Source organism: Phyllostomus discolor, chromosome 2 (genome assembly GCF_004126475.2).
Source record: "Phyllostomus discolor isolate MPI-MPIP mPhyDis1 chromosome 2, mPhyDis1.pri.v3, whole genome shotgun sequence".
Taxonomy (NCBI): domain Eukaryota; kingdom Metazoa; phylum Chordata; class Mammalia; order Chiroptera; family Phyllostomidae; genus Phyllostomus; species Phyllostomus discolor.
In genome coordinates this window covers 83969274-83982559 of record NC_040904.2, presented here as the reverse complement: position 1 = coordinate 83982559, position 13286 = coordinate 83969274, and the positions used below count along the sequence as shown (strand labels likewise).

The 13286-nt window shown below is 36.5% G+C and overlaps 1 pseudogene; it reads left to right on the top strand.

The window, feature by feature from the left end:
- The first annotated feature begins 300 nt into the window (after positions 1–300).
- Positions 301–410, top strand: LOC114491294 (annotated as a pseudogene).
- Positions 411–13286: the final 12876 nt, after the last annotated feature.

Below are 13286 nucleotides of genomic sequence, written 5' to 3'. Positions count from 1 at the left end.
TTAAAAATATATGCCAAATAAATTCACTGAGATGCCAAATATGATCCTGAAACTTAATAAATACAACTAAAATGAAAGCTACAAATGACTTTTAATGTCTTTTAAAATATTTATAAACACATTTCAAAGATATTTTTGTTTGTTTACATTTTTGCCCTCAAAAAACAAACATAATTTTGGGTAACAGCCATTATTACTATGGTTAACTCTGGTGAAGACTAATGTGAAAAGGACATAATGGATGTTTCAGATGAGCATGTAATTTTCTATACACAGTATATACTTTAAAAATTACATTGATCCTTTGTGCAGTGGCAGTATCATAGCCAGTGAGATTTATCTGAGGCACAGTTAGTGCTAATTAAAATTACATTGTTAAGTGCATTAATATTTGTAACTTTATTTGTTATAATTCAATAACAAATTAAAATAGTAGTCATCACAGTTAAGTTCTGTGTCTGATAACAACAATAAGTAGATCATATGTAAGTTTACTTCTATTGATTTTAATTTTATTTTATTGATTCCGCTATAATAGTTGCCTTAACTTTTCCTTCTTTGTTCCCCTTCTACCCAGCACCCCCACTCCCTCAGGCAATTTCCCACCATTATTAATGCCCTTGGGTCTGGCGTATAATTTCTTTGGCTACTCCATTTCCTATACTATACTTTACATCCCTGTGGCTATTCTGTAACTATCTATTTTTACTTTTTGACATTCTCACCTCTTCACTCACACCCTCCCACCCATCTGGCAACCATTAAATGCTCTCTGCATCCATAATACTGTCTCTATTATTCTTGTTTGCTTTGTTTGTTTATATTTAGATCCAATTACTGATAGATTTGTATGTTTTGCTATTTTATTGTCCATAGTTTTGATCTTTTTCTTTCTTAAGTAAATCCCTTTAACATTTCATATAATAATGATTTGGTGGTAATGAACTCCTTTTGTTTTTTCTTGTCTGAGAAGTTCTGTATCTGCCCTTTGATTCTAAATGATAGATTTGCTGAGAAGAACAATCTTGATGTAGGTCCCTGCTTTTCATTACTTTGAATATTTCTTTCCATTGCCTTTGAGCCTGCAAAGTTTCTTTTGACAAGTCAGCTGATAGTCTTATGGGAACCCCCCTGTAGGTAACCAACTGCTGCTCTCTTAATGCTTTTGATATTCTGTCTTTATCGTTAACCTTTGGCATTTTAATTATGATGGGTCTTGGAGTATGCTTCTTTGGATCCATCTTGTTTGGGACTCTCTGTGCTTCCTGGGCTTGCATGACTATTTCATTCACCAAATTAGGGAAGTTGTCTTTTATTGCTTTTTTAAAATATATTTCCCATTTCTTATTCTTTCTCTTGTCCTTCTGGTACCACTATGATGTGAATGTTGAACCTCTTAAGTTGTACCACAGGCTGCTTAAACTATCCTTATTTTGGGAAATTATTTTTTCTTCTTGTTCTGACTAGTTGTGTTTTTCTTCCTTATGTTCCAAATCATTGATTTGATTCTTGGCTTTACCATTCTACTGTTGTTTCCCTTAAATTGTTCGTTATTTCAATTAATGAATCCTTCATTTCTGACTATATCCTTCTTATGCTGTTGAGGTCCTGCCTAAGTTCCTTGAGGATTATCATAATCAGTGTTTTGAACTCTACATCTGCTAGATTGTTTATCTCCATTTCATTTAGCTATGTTTTTAGAGTTTTGATCTAGTCTTTAATTTGGGCCATGTTTTTTCATCTCCTCATTTTGGCAGCCTCCTTGCATTTGTTTCTATGTATTAGATAGAGCTGATTTAACTCTGTGTCTTGGTAGTGTGGCCTAATGTAGTGGGTGTCCTGTAGAGTCCAGTGGCATAGCCTGCCCTATCACCCAAGATGGGTATTCTAGGTGTGCACTCAGGTGGGCTGAGTACATTGTCTACTTGTAGTTGAGCCTTGATTGCTTTTGGCAGATCAATGGGAGGGATTTACTCAGGCCAGTCAGCTGCAAGGATTTGCTAGGACCACTTACCATCAACCTCTGCTCTTTGTGGAGGTTCAGCTATTCAGGGGCCAGTTGGTGGTGCTCTGATGTGTTCTGTAGCTGTCCACTGGGTGCACTGGCCCTGGGGTTTCCCAGACAGTGTAGGCCAAGATCAGCCTCCATCTGTGTTTTGCCTAGGGCCACCCTGTCTGAACTACAAATCAATCTGAAATGGCTGTTACTTGTGCTGGGCTTGGAGATTTCCAGGCAAAGCCTTGCTGCGAATGTAGGCTATAATCTGCTAGTGCTGGGCCTGTGGCTCAATGAGGCCAGCTGTTGCTTGTTTGATAGGATTTAGGAAGTTGTGAAGCATGAGGCCATTCATATGGAAAAGTAGCTTGGGTGTCCCATAATTTGGGTGAGCAGGAGACTTTGGGATCTCCAAGGTGGGTCAAACAGTGTTAACCAGGTTGATGGAGTCTCAGATATGAAACCAATTTGCCAGTTCAGTCTGGATGGATGTGGTTTCTCTAATTCCATACCTGTCAGATTTCCATTTAACTTGATCTCTGACTGCTCTGAGTGATGGTTGTTCAATATTTTAGTTGTAATTTTGAAATGGCTTGTGAAGAAGCAAGCCATCTCTGCCTACTCTACCATCCTGACTATAAATTTCTATCAATTTATTTTTATCTTTTGATTTTATTCATTTGACCATGTTACCTGGAATATTGATTAATTTTATATTAAATGCTGAGATTGCATATAACAAACTATAGAGAGAATATCAGTTTCTTCTGGAAGACTGATAGAATATAAGCAAGTGCTGTAATATAAACCAAGATTAAGAAATTTCAAGGATAAATTTCAGAGAATTTCAAGAGATTATTTTGAGAAGAAAACTTTACTTGGATTTTTAGCCTTTCATCAGATTTGTGAGTTTTATTTTTTTATCATTATCATTATCATCATCTTCCTTATCAGTATCATCCTCATCATTTGCTTGCTTGCTTTTTCTCTTGTGCTGAACATGGACAGCTTAGAAATCACTAATTATCTTAAGGGGGAAAAAGTGCAATCAGAATATTTTTGGCCTATGCAAGAAAAAACTATTCTTTCTATTGACAGAGTCCTTCACTTCTGGCACCAGATGTGTGGGGGGTTCCCATACCAACCAGGTCTCCAGTTCTCTGTGGACCCTATCCGGGTGTCTTACAACTCAATTTGTTATTGTAGGTAGCTGGATATTAATAAAAGAGGAGAGCAAATGGAATTAGACATTATTGTTTCATCAGGGAGTTACAACTTCACACACTTTCCAGGGAACCACCAGTCCATTCCCTGCAGAGCACTGGGGAAAGAGACAGGACAATAAAGGGGGACGTGAGCACATGGAAATAAGCAAATAAGGGGGGACGTGAGTACAATGGAAGCCAAATGACAACCATAGGGCCTGTCAATCTAGTCTGAGGCAAGAAGGAATTGGTTGAAAGATGGATACATCAGAAGCCCAAAAGCTTGGGAAGTTCATTGTTTATTTTGAAAAAGCTCCTTGTCCTTCCCAAGTCTGAGATAATAAAATCCCAGGGATCAAAGCTTGCTCCTTCTCTCACTCTCTCTCTCTCTCCACGTCCCACCCCCATCAGAAACACAAACTTGCCCAAGTCAATGGGTCATTGGGAGTTTTCTCTCCAAAGTAACTATGTGGCCCTAGCAGGCACATGGTTGGAAGTTACACACACTCTTAATGCAGACTCCAGGTGGGAACCTAGGTATAACAGCACAGCAAAGGATAGAAGCCAGGAGCACAAGCTAAGCCAGTCAGATGATGAAAGAGAAGGACTAAGCTTTCATATGGTACAGAATCTCTGAACACAGGCCCAATTCTGACCCTGATTTCCCATGGTGGGACCAATGGAAATGGAGCACTGAGAATTCAAAGGCAGCCTTCTATCTGTACCTGAATAAATCTTGCCATACCACAGTCACCCTCATGTGGGTCTGTGAAATTATTTTCTCATGATTTCGTGAAGGAGCCCCACTTTCACAGGTAACAAATTCAATTCAGACACTATTGACCTGAGGTTAGCACAGATCCCATAGACTTAGGACTCAATTTCATAAACCTGTCCCCACTACAGATGCCAATCCCAAGGCCCAGGTTGTCACCTGTGCTACTGACCAATTGGCTATACCTTGGTGTTTCCCAGAACTGTCTTCTCTGGTTGGATACTGTGTTGCAGCAGCTCACTAAACTCAGAAAAAAACAGTTTACCAATTTGGTTACTGATTTATTATAAAAGGATATAATTCAGAAGTACCAGATAAAAGAGATGCGCAGGCAAAGGCAGTAGGGAACGGATGCAGAGCTTTGTACCCTTTCCAGGCATGTTGCTCTCCCAGTGATTCTGAGTCTTCACTGACCTGGAAGCTCTCCAAATCCTGTTGCTAAGGATTTTTTTAGAGGCTTTATCAGTTAGGCAGGATTAATTAACTCATCGTCCAATCCTCTCCAGGGCCCCTTAGTGCAGAATGAGGCAGAAAGCTCCAGACCTCTAATCACAGGGTGGTTCCCTGGGCAACCTACCCCAGTCCTATCTATGGATCTTCTGAAAACCTCCTCATTAACGTAAACGAAGGTATGGGTGGAAGGGGCTGTTATGAATAACAAAAGACAATTCTTTCACATTTGTTGCTCTAGAGCTATTTCAGGAACTCAGGACAAAGTAAGAAATATTGTAACAAAAGATGCTACTATTGCTCTTATCACATAAGAAATTACATGGGTATTAGTAGCTGCTCCCAGCAACAGAGATGAAAATCATCTGTATGTTTTTCTCACTATAAATCACAGTATCATAGTCTGGAAACCTGTTTTGTCAAATACTGAATGTTTTAGTAGGACCAAAAAATCTAGTCTTTTTCTCAGTTAGAAGAAGCTTCCAAAACCTTTATTTACACAGCTTTCGATTTCTCTATTCCACTTGATTTGAAATGGCAAATGTCCTGTGGGTCAAAAAGTGTAGCTAATGTAGGGCGTACTTCTATATATTTCACACTTGTCAGCATCTTAACCATTTAATGCTTCTCAGGCTTGATTGGTCTCCAAATGTCTTCAAATAGATTTCCCCCAAGTTGATGTTATTATTTTAAGTGAAATTAAAAATGACTTCAGAAAAGAACACGACTATTAACTTCAGTAGCTCTGGAAGAGGATGAAGGATGGATATCTATACTGTAGACTTCAGCATTTTCCTAATCTCCTGAAACTTCATTTTCTTCATTAGCAAATGGAGATACTTGATCAGCTTATGAGGATTAAAATTGAATACATATCAATTATCTTTCTGTTTATGCATCTACTTTTAAATTAAAAAAACACAAATTCCCTTTACATAGTCAACATGTATTCAATAGATGTTAGGGTACACTGCAATTGTATGACCAGTTATGCTTTATCAAGAAAATGAGCCCTGGCTGGCGTAGCTCAGTGGATTGAGCGCGGGCTGGGAACCAAAGTGTCCCAGGTTCAATTCCCAGCCAGGGTACATTCCCGGGTTGCAGGCCAGAACCCCCAGCAACCGCACATTGATGTCTCTCTCTCTCTCCCTTCCCTCTCTAAAAATAAATAAATAAAATCTTTAAAAAAAAAAATCATAAGCTCTAAAAAAAAAAAAAAGAAAGAAAGAAAATGAATCATCTTTATATCATCATATAAAGATGATTTATTTTCTTTGATCTTCACAACAAAAATTGTGAAGCTCAAGTATTAATTAATCATTGTACAAAATGTTGATACAAAATATCAATATCAAAAGGTACAAAATATTGATAACAAAGTTCCTATGTGGAATTATAAATTTGCTGTAAACTATAACATATATCTAAAAATAATGTAAATGTGATACAAAGCAGAACAAGTGAAATTTTATTAACAAAGAAACCTAGAAACACAGAAGAAGGTTATGCTAAGTCTGATTTGCCACAAAGAACCTTAAGAGGAAGAGTGAATAACACAAGTGTTCTCCATCCCAGGGAGTTTTAGGTAATATATAGTTTTTGTTTGTTTGTTTACAGTATCTAGAAGTCATGTATACTTAGTTCTGGGTAACTAGGAAGATGCAAAGGAGTTCATAGATTAGCTAATAATAACATGACTATTTTATAACACAATATTAACCTCTAATTTTAAACTCAAATGTACTGTTTGTTTTAGTGTACTGACTTAAATCATGAGCTTAAGCTGTATAGAGCTCTCTTAGGCCAAAAAGTTTCAGGAACAGCCCTGGCTGGTGTGGCTCAGTGGATTGCATGCCCGCCTGTGAACCCACAGGTCACCAGTTCAGTTCCCAGTCAAGGTACATACCTAAGTTGCGGGCAATGTCCCCAGTACTCCAGTGAATGAGAGGCAACCACACATTGATGTTTCTCTCACTCTCTTTCTCCCTCCCTTCCCCTCTCTCTAAAAATAAATAAATAAAATATTTTTAAAAGTTTGAGGAACATGAATTTGAAAGATTTCCAAAGAAGAAAACATCTGTCTACAATGGCAAATAAGGGAGATTCAGGACCACCCACTGAGATTGTGTTTGCCCTGCACAGAGAGCACATACAATGCAAAAAAGAATTTTGAGGAAGTGAGGACATGAGGAACTTTTAGGGAAACCTATAAATTAATATAAAACTTAAAAAAAGACATGAAAAATATGTGCACATATATATGTATTTATGTAAATATTAGAAACAGATAATTAAGTACACTTTAGTCAAAATATAACTGGGGACCTGGAGTCATCTGTACTCTTAGGAAGAAAGCCTAAAAGAGAGACATCCTGGGCATATCTAGAAAATCCAGTGTGAACTGACTACGATGATCTGATTGATTTCTTTGAAATGTCCTTGTCAATTTTCAAGATAGTTGGAGAGATCGTGCTGTGTTTGTTTGTGCCATCCCTGCATTTTCTAACAACAGCAGGAAAAAGGCAAGAAGTAATTTTGTCATTGAAGCTCTAATTGGAAAATTATGATGAAAGCCAACATTCCTTGAAATTTTTTTTAAAAAACACAAATTTGTTGATGAGAAAGGGAAAACCTCCAAATCTTCTCAGCTATAAGCTCTGTCAGGGATAAAAGATCAAAAGAATAAATGTGGTTCTGATGACACATTTACCATTAATGTGAATGCTAATCTCTTTATCCCTGAAGACTGTTTCCATTGCAGGTAATATCATTGAAAAAGGACCTTAATTTAGACATGTCTAATTATACTATAGGTTAATTCAATTAACTAGGAAAAATACAAAGGACTTTAACATTTCAAATTATTAAATAGTTTAAGTGGTCTAACTAAATTGTTAATGATTCCCTTTCACTGCAAAGCAGAAACTATGTGATAAATCTGCTCTTTCTTCTGGAGCACTGGGATGTAGCCTTGATTTTAAGGGCAATATCAATTTACTGCAATTACCTTTAATGCACGATAAAGATAGTAGTATTATGTATAGGCTATGTTTTTCTGTGATTGCTTCCTTTGCTATTGTCATCCTTGTGTGGGGGTAAAAAGAGCCTGTTATTAGTTATAAAGACAAATAATGATAAAAATGGATTTACTTATTTATAGATAAGACTCATTTTCAGTATTGATGGAGTCAGAAGAGATTTTTTTTTTTCATTTATACCACCTTGTTATAATGGACAAATACAGTTTTTCTAGCCTGGCTGGTGTGGCTCCATGGATTGAGCACTGAGCTGGCAAGCAAAGGGTGGCTGGTTTGATTCCCAATCAGGACACGGGCCTGGGTTGCGGGCCAGGTGCCCAGCATGGGGCACATGAGAGGCAATCACACATTGATGTTTCTCTCTCTCTCTTTCTCCCTTGCTTACCCTCTCGCTAAAAATAAATAAGATAAAATCTTTTAAAAAATACAGTTTTCTATATGTAGTGTGTGTGTTTTCTGAATGTGGTTTCCTTTTTCAAGTGTAGGAATTGTTCTTGATGCCCTGGTTGGGTAGCTCAGTGGGTTAGAGTGATCTTATAGGTCAAGATTGCAGGTTCAATCCCACATCAAGGTACATACAAGAAGCAACCAATGAGTGCATAAATAAGCAGAAAAACAAACCAATTTTTTCTTTTTCTTCCCCCTCTCTAAAATCAATAAATAAAAATTTTTAAAACTAAAGTGTAGGTGTTGGTCTGGACACACTTCATTGATTAGAACAGCTAAGATTCATAATAGTTGTTTGTTCAGGCTCTGCCTGAGCATTTAATAAGCCTTTATGTGTATGTAGAAGAATGCAATATTCCATTCCTATCCTTCTACTCTCACCACTGGAAAACTCACATTCATTGTTTAATTCAGGTATCTCCTTCATTGTTTAATAAGAGTTTGGCACAGTGTATAATATTGGAAAGAAAAATACCAATACAACACAATGCCTTATCTTAAGGCATTAAATGAATACGTTTTTAAATGAAATAGACTTGAACACAAATAATTGTAATATGTGAGCCCAGAGAATATGCAACTGGCTATACTGACATTCCCTTGCAATTGAAACCTACAGATTCATGACTTTCCAGGAAAACAACTCAGTTCAGAATAAGGATGAGTTAGAAATGTTCATTGAATAGGATTACATGACCATACTATCTGAGGTGCATATTTGGCAACAAATTGGAAGATTTCATGTAAAGTCATGACTTTGACCTGCATGTAAATGGAAAGGGCTGCAGAATTAATAATCAGTCACTAGTAGAAAATGGGCAGTAGAATATTTAGGACTGAAGGTCAAATGGTGAGTTTAACAAGAGAGAAAAAGGCTATGATATATGATATATCCTGGTAATTGCAGAGGAACCACAGGAAAATCTATGGAAGTGATTAATGGCAACTGCATTAAAGAGAAAGAAGGCAAAAAAAAAGAAGGAGGGGTAAGTGAGGAAAACACTTCCCACTGAAAAAATATGTAATTATTAGAACACATTTAAATAATTTTATTTAGAAGTGTGGTCTATCCACTATATTATCATAATTCCCTGGTACATCTGTCTTACAAAAAAGGACAGTATGCAAAAAATTCTTCCATGTAGCCCATGAAAAAATTCAATCCTGTGTCTCATTCCTCCTTGTCTTGCCTCTCCCTCCTCCATATGCTGCTAATGATGTTAATATAAGGAGGTGAGAGCACTGGTTCTCAGATAGAGAAATTATAAAATACAACAAAACAAAACAACAAACACTGATGGATACAGGATATAAGTGGAATACCTAAAGTTGCAGATGTGTGAAAAGAAGGAAAATGCCTTGCTGTGAAGACCTCTGTTTCCACTACAGGGATGAAGCACTAGTCAACACAAGTGAAGAACAACTGAGAAGTAGAATTGCAAATATTGTATGAGAGTATGGGGAAGGAAAGGTTTTTGAGAGGAAAGAAAAGAATGAATCAAAGGTGTAAATAGGTATAAGTGAATAAGAATCATGTGTTGGAACTGATTAGTGTCCTTGCCTCAGGGTCAACAGGCATGTATTAATTTGTTCATGCCAACAATCATCGATATAAAGTCCCTATGCATCCCCTGTGATGCCTTACATATTCTACTTTCTGGAAACTTCTTGATAATGCATTCATTCAGTATCCATGTATTTCTAAATATTCTTTTTCATTACCTTCAAATTATGTGGGTCTGTTTTCTCCTTTATATTATCCCTTCTTCAAGTGTGAGAGTCACAATTGTCATTTAATAAGAGGACACTTAATCACATTCAACTCAAAAGTATTTGTTTCAAAGAAATATATATATATATCAAGCACAGTACATTTTCAAATTTTAGTAGCCTTTGTATATTATCAATGTCTCTAAAATAATACACATTTAATTATAATGCTTCCATGTCATTGAGAACCCAGTATCTTCTCTCTGACAGGCTATCAGGAAAGAACACTAAGTGCTTAGTATTCTCAATTCCATTTTAACTGTTCTGGAGTGACTGAAGGCTAATACTCGAAAAGGGTTCAGTCATTGCTAACTGACCAGCAAAAAATACACCAGGTCTTTGTTCATCATACTTTCAGAGCATTCAGACTTTGGTGAGCCAGTTCTCAACACAAGCACAGGTAGTCAGCCACAAAATGTTAAATATTAGCTGCTGTCACTGCAAGTTTACCTGGCATCGTACAAGGGGATGTTGAACAAAAGTAGGGAAATAAGATTATAAATATATTTCAAAGAATAAATGAGAATTAAGAAATTTTTTTCTTAAGATACCTTAACCTTAAAATTAAAAACCCATTTCACTGACAAAAAAAGCACAACTTATTAGGATCATGGTTAATGCTAATAATCACCAGCATTTACAATGGCAAATGCTAGATTAATGTTATGTTTGTAGGTATATGTGTATAGGGAAGTGTGTGAATCCACACTTATGTACAGGTGTGCCTGGGGAATGCTGCAATGGTAAGTAGATAAGAGAGAGAAAAGGGCAAATAAAGTTCCTTTGTTCCCCTCTGTCTCCATCATCTTTCATGACCATTACTTCTTCTCCTTGTCAGTCACCTTCACACTCCCCAATACCTTTCCCCCAGTTCATTTTATGCACATTGTTTAGCTTCACATTGAATAACATGTGAGGGAATTTTTTGAAATCTATCATCTGTCTACCTAATTTATAAATTTCACCCATGTGTCTTTTCTATGTACCTCAGACACAGAAGATTAAACTGTATATCTCCCAATGCCACTTCTCCCTTTCACATTGGAGAAGTGGAGTTAGGAGCATATACAGTTTCATAACTTATTTTCTAATTTCTATTGTCATTAACATTTATTAACAAAAAATAAATCCTCAAAGGAATTTTTATTGCATTAGAAACAAGAGGATAAGACAATGAAAATTTGATGGGCAGGAAAATGGAAGAAAAAAATGTTTTGACATAAACTAATGGAAGCAGAGAGGGAATGATAAAGGCCAAACCCAGTACAAATTTCAAATACCCAGAGTACCTAAGAATTCACACAGGAGTTATAGAGGGTTCACAAAAGGTATGTATGTCTTCAGGAACCCAAAGCAAGTAATTTCTGATATGTAGAAATCCCCATCTCTGATTCTTCATCTTTCCCTTTCTAATTCAATTTTATAAGTCTTCTAATACATGAATCCAACTAGTCCTTGATTTTTCTAAGTCTGAATCTATTATACCCTGAGACTAAAGTTTCAAAAACTACCTGCTGTAACTGATAACCAAAGGGCACATACAAGGGTTGTCCGTAAAGTATCCATCCACACACTATGAAAAATAGAGACATTTATTGAAGAAGTTAAAAGATACAAGAAACATTGTACATAGAACAATAATGCCTCAGTCCCCTTCAAAGTAGGCATTTGGGACCTCACACAGTTCTCTCAATCACCATCAGCTGCCCTGTTGTATTTTTCTGAATCTCGTCGATAGTCTGAAATCTCTTCCTTTTCTAAGGTGATTTTAGTTTTGGGAAAAGCTAGAAGTCACAGGGAGCCAATTCTGGGCTGTAGCGGGGCTGAATCATGTGGGTGATTTGATGTTTCGCCAAAAAACTCTGCATGAGATACAATACAGAAGTGGGTACATTGTCTTAATGAAACTGCCAATCACCAGTTGTCCATAGCTGCAGCCTTCTGAATCATCCCAATAGTTTTCATGAAGGAATGTTCAAGGTTAACGCAAAATGTGATGCAGATTTGTTGATTTACTTGCTCAGTTATTTTGAATGCAATGTCCACACAGTGCACATGCTCACTCAAGGGTATCTACCTCCACCACTGACTAGTACAGAGAAGTGGTCATTGTGAACCCATGCATATTCCAGTCCACTCACCTTGGCTACCAGGTTACATTGATTTCATGCAAATGATATATTAACAATGGTTGGACTTTTTCCAGATAGACCTCATATACATTTACCCAATGCCAGGCTAATGAAAGAGAAAAGAAGCAACTCTATTCCCAATGACTGTATTCACTTTTGTAACCCATCCCACTTCTCACAAACCAGTGATTAGGATCTATAGACATACAATGATTCCTGGTATAGCTGTCTGCCCAGAAAATTAAAAAATATTTCAAAAGAGAAACTACATTTTGAATTTTAATTAAAAGTCTCATTTTCTTCTCTGTATTTTGGCTTTCTCTTATACACTGTCATCCCTGACCATGGTATCAGTTTTTATCTCTATTTTAGAGACTACCTTCTCCACCCTGTCCCCCCGACCACCACCACCATCAAATTTAGTTCAGACACTTCTCTAAGCTTTCAACCTGTGTATCCAAATGCTTGCTTGGATTTCTCGTTGCTTGGATGACTCAAAAAGAACTGAGCTCAACACATACATAATCAAACTCATTAATATCTCTTCAAACTTGGCATCTTTTAGTTTTTCATCATTCAATGAATGAATCCAAAGTTATACAAATTTGAGGCCTAGACACACTTGAAATCTCATATAACCACATGTATTTAAAATTTTACTAGCAGTTCAGTACTTAAGAAATGCCAAACACTTTTAAAAATGAATTATGTATATTAACATATTTAATCCTCACAGCAACAAAAAAGTGAGTACTATTACTCATTTCACAGATAGAGAGGTGGACACACATGGAGTTTTAACAACTTGTCCAAGGTTACAGAGCCAGTATGTGTTAGAGCTGAAATTCAAACCTGTGCAGTCTGAATGCAATGCCCATGTTCTTGTTCCCTATACCCACACTCTACTGGCTCTCCTATAAATAATAGTGGCTGACATTTATTAACTGTCACTCCACTAGGTGTTGAACTAAGTGCCTAACAGTTAACATTTCTTTAAAACTTAACATCATCCTCGTAGAGAAGTATTATAAGTATTTTTGTTTCACAGGTGGGGACTTTGAGGTTCACATTAGTTAATTGTCACAGCTGTCCTTAACTAATCAGTTGTGGCACACAATCCATTATTCGCCATTCTCATTCCCAATCCCACATTCTCAACAGCTGACATTCTTGGCACTTCACAACCCTTATTTAAAAACAACAACAACAAATACAAATAGCCCAGCTCTATGGCCAGAGAAAAATAACTTATTAAACAATCAAAAAGCATTTTTATGGTTAAGCAAAGGTTCTGTGTCTTTATTTATGTTACTAAATATGGCAAGCAAATTTAAATTAAACTTTGAGTTCTACTCCAACTCTGTTGTCTAAATGTACTTAATGCCTAAGTAATTTTTACCATGTACCTGCACAGCTATTCTGAAGATAATGTTTTTTCTACTGATGGACCAAAATTAAATAATAAATTGTTTT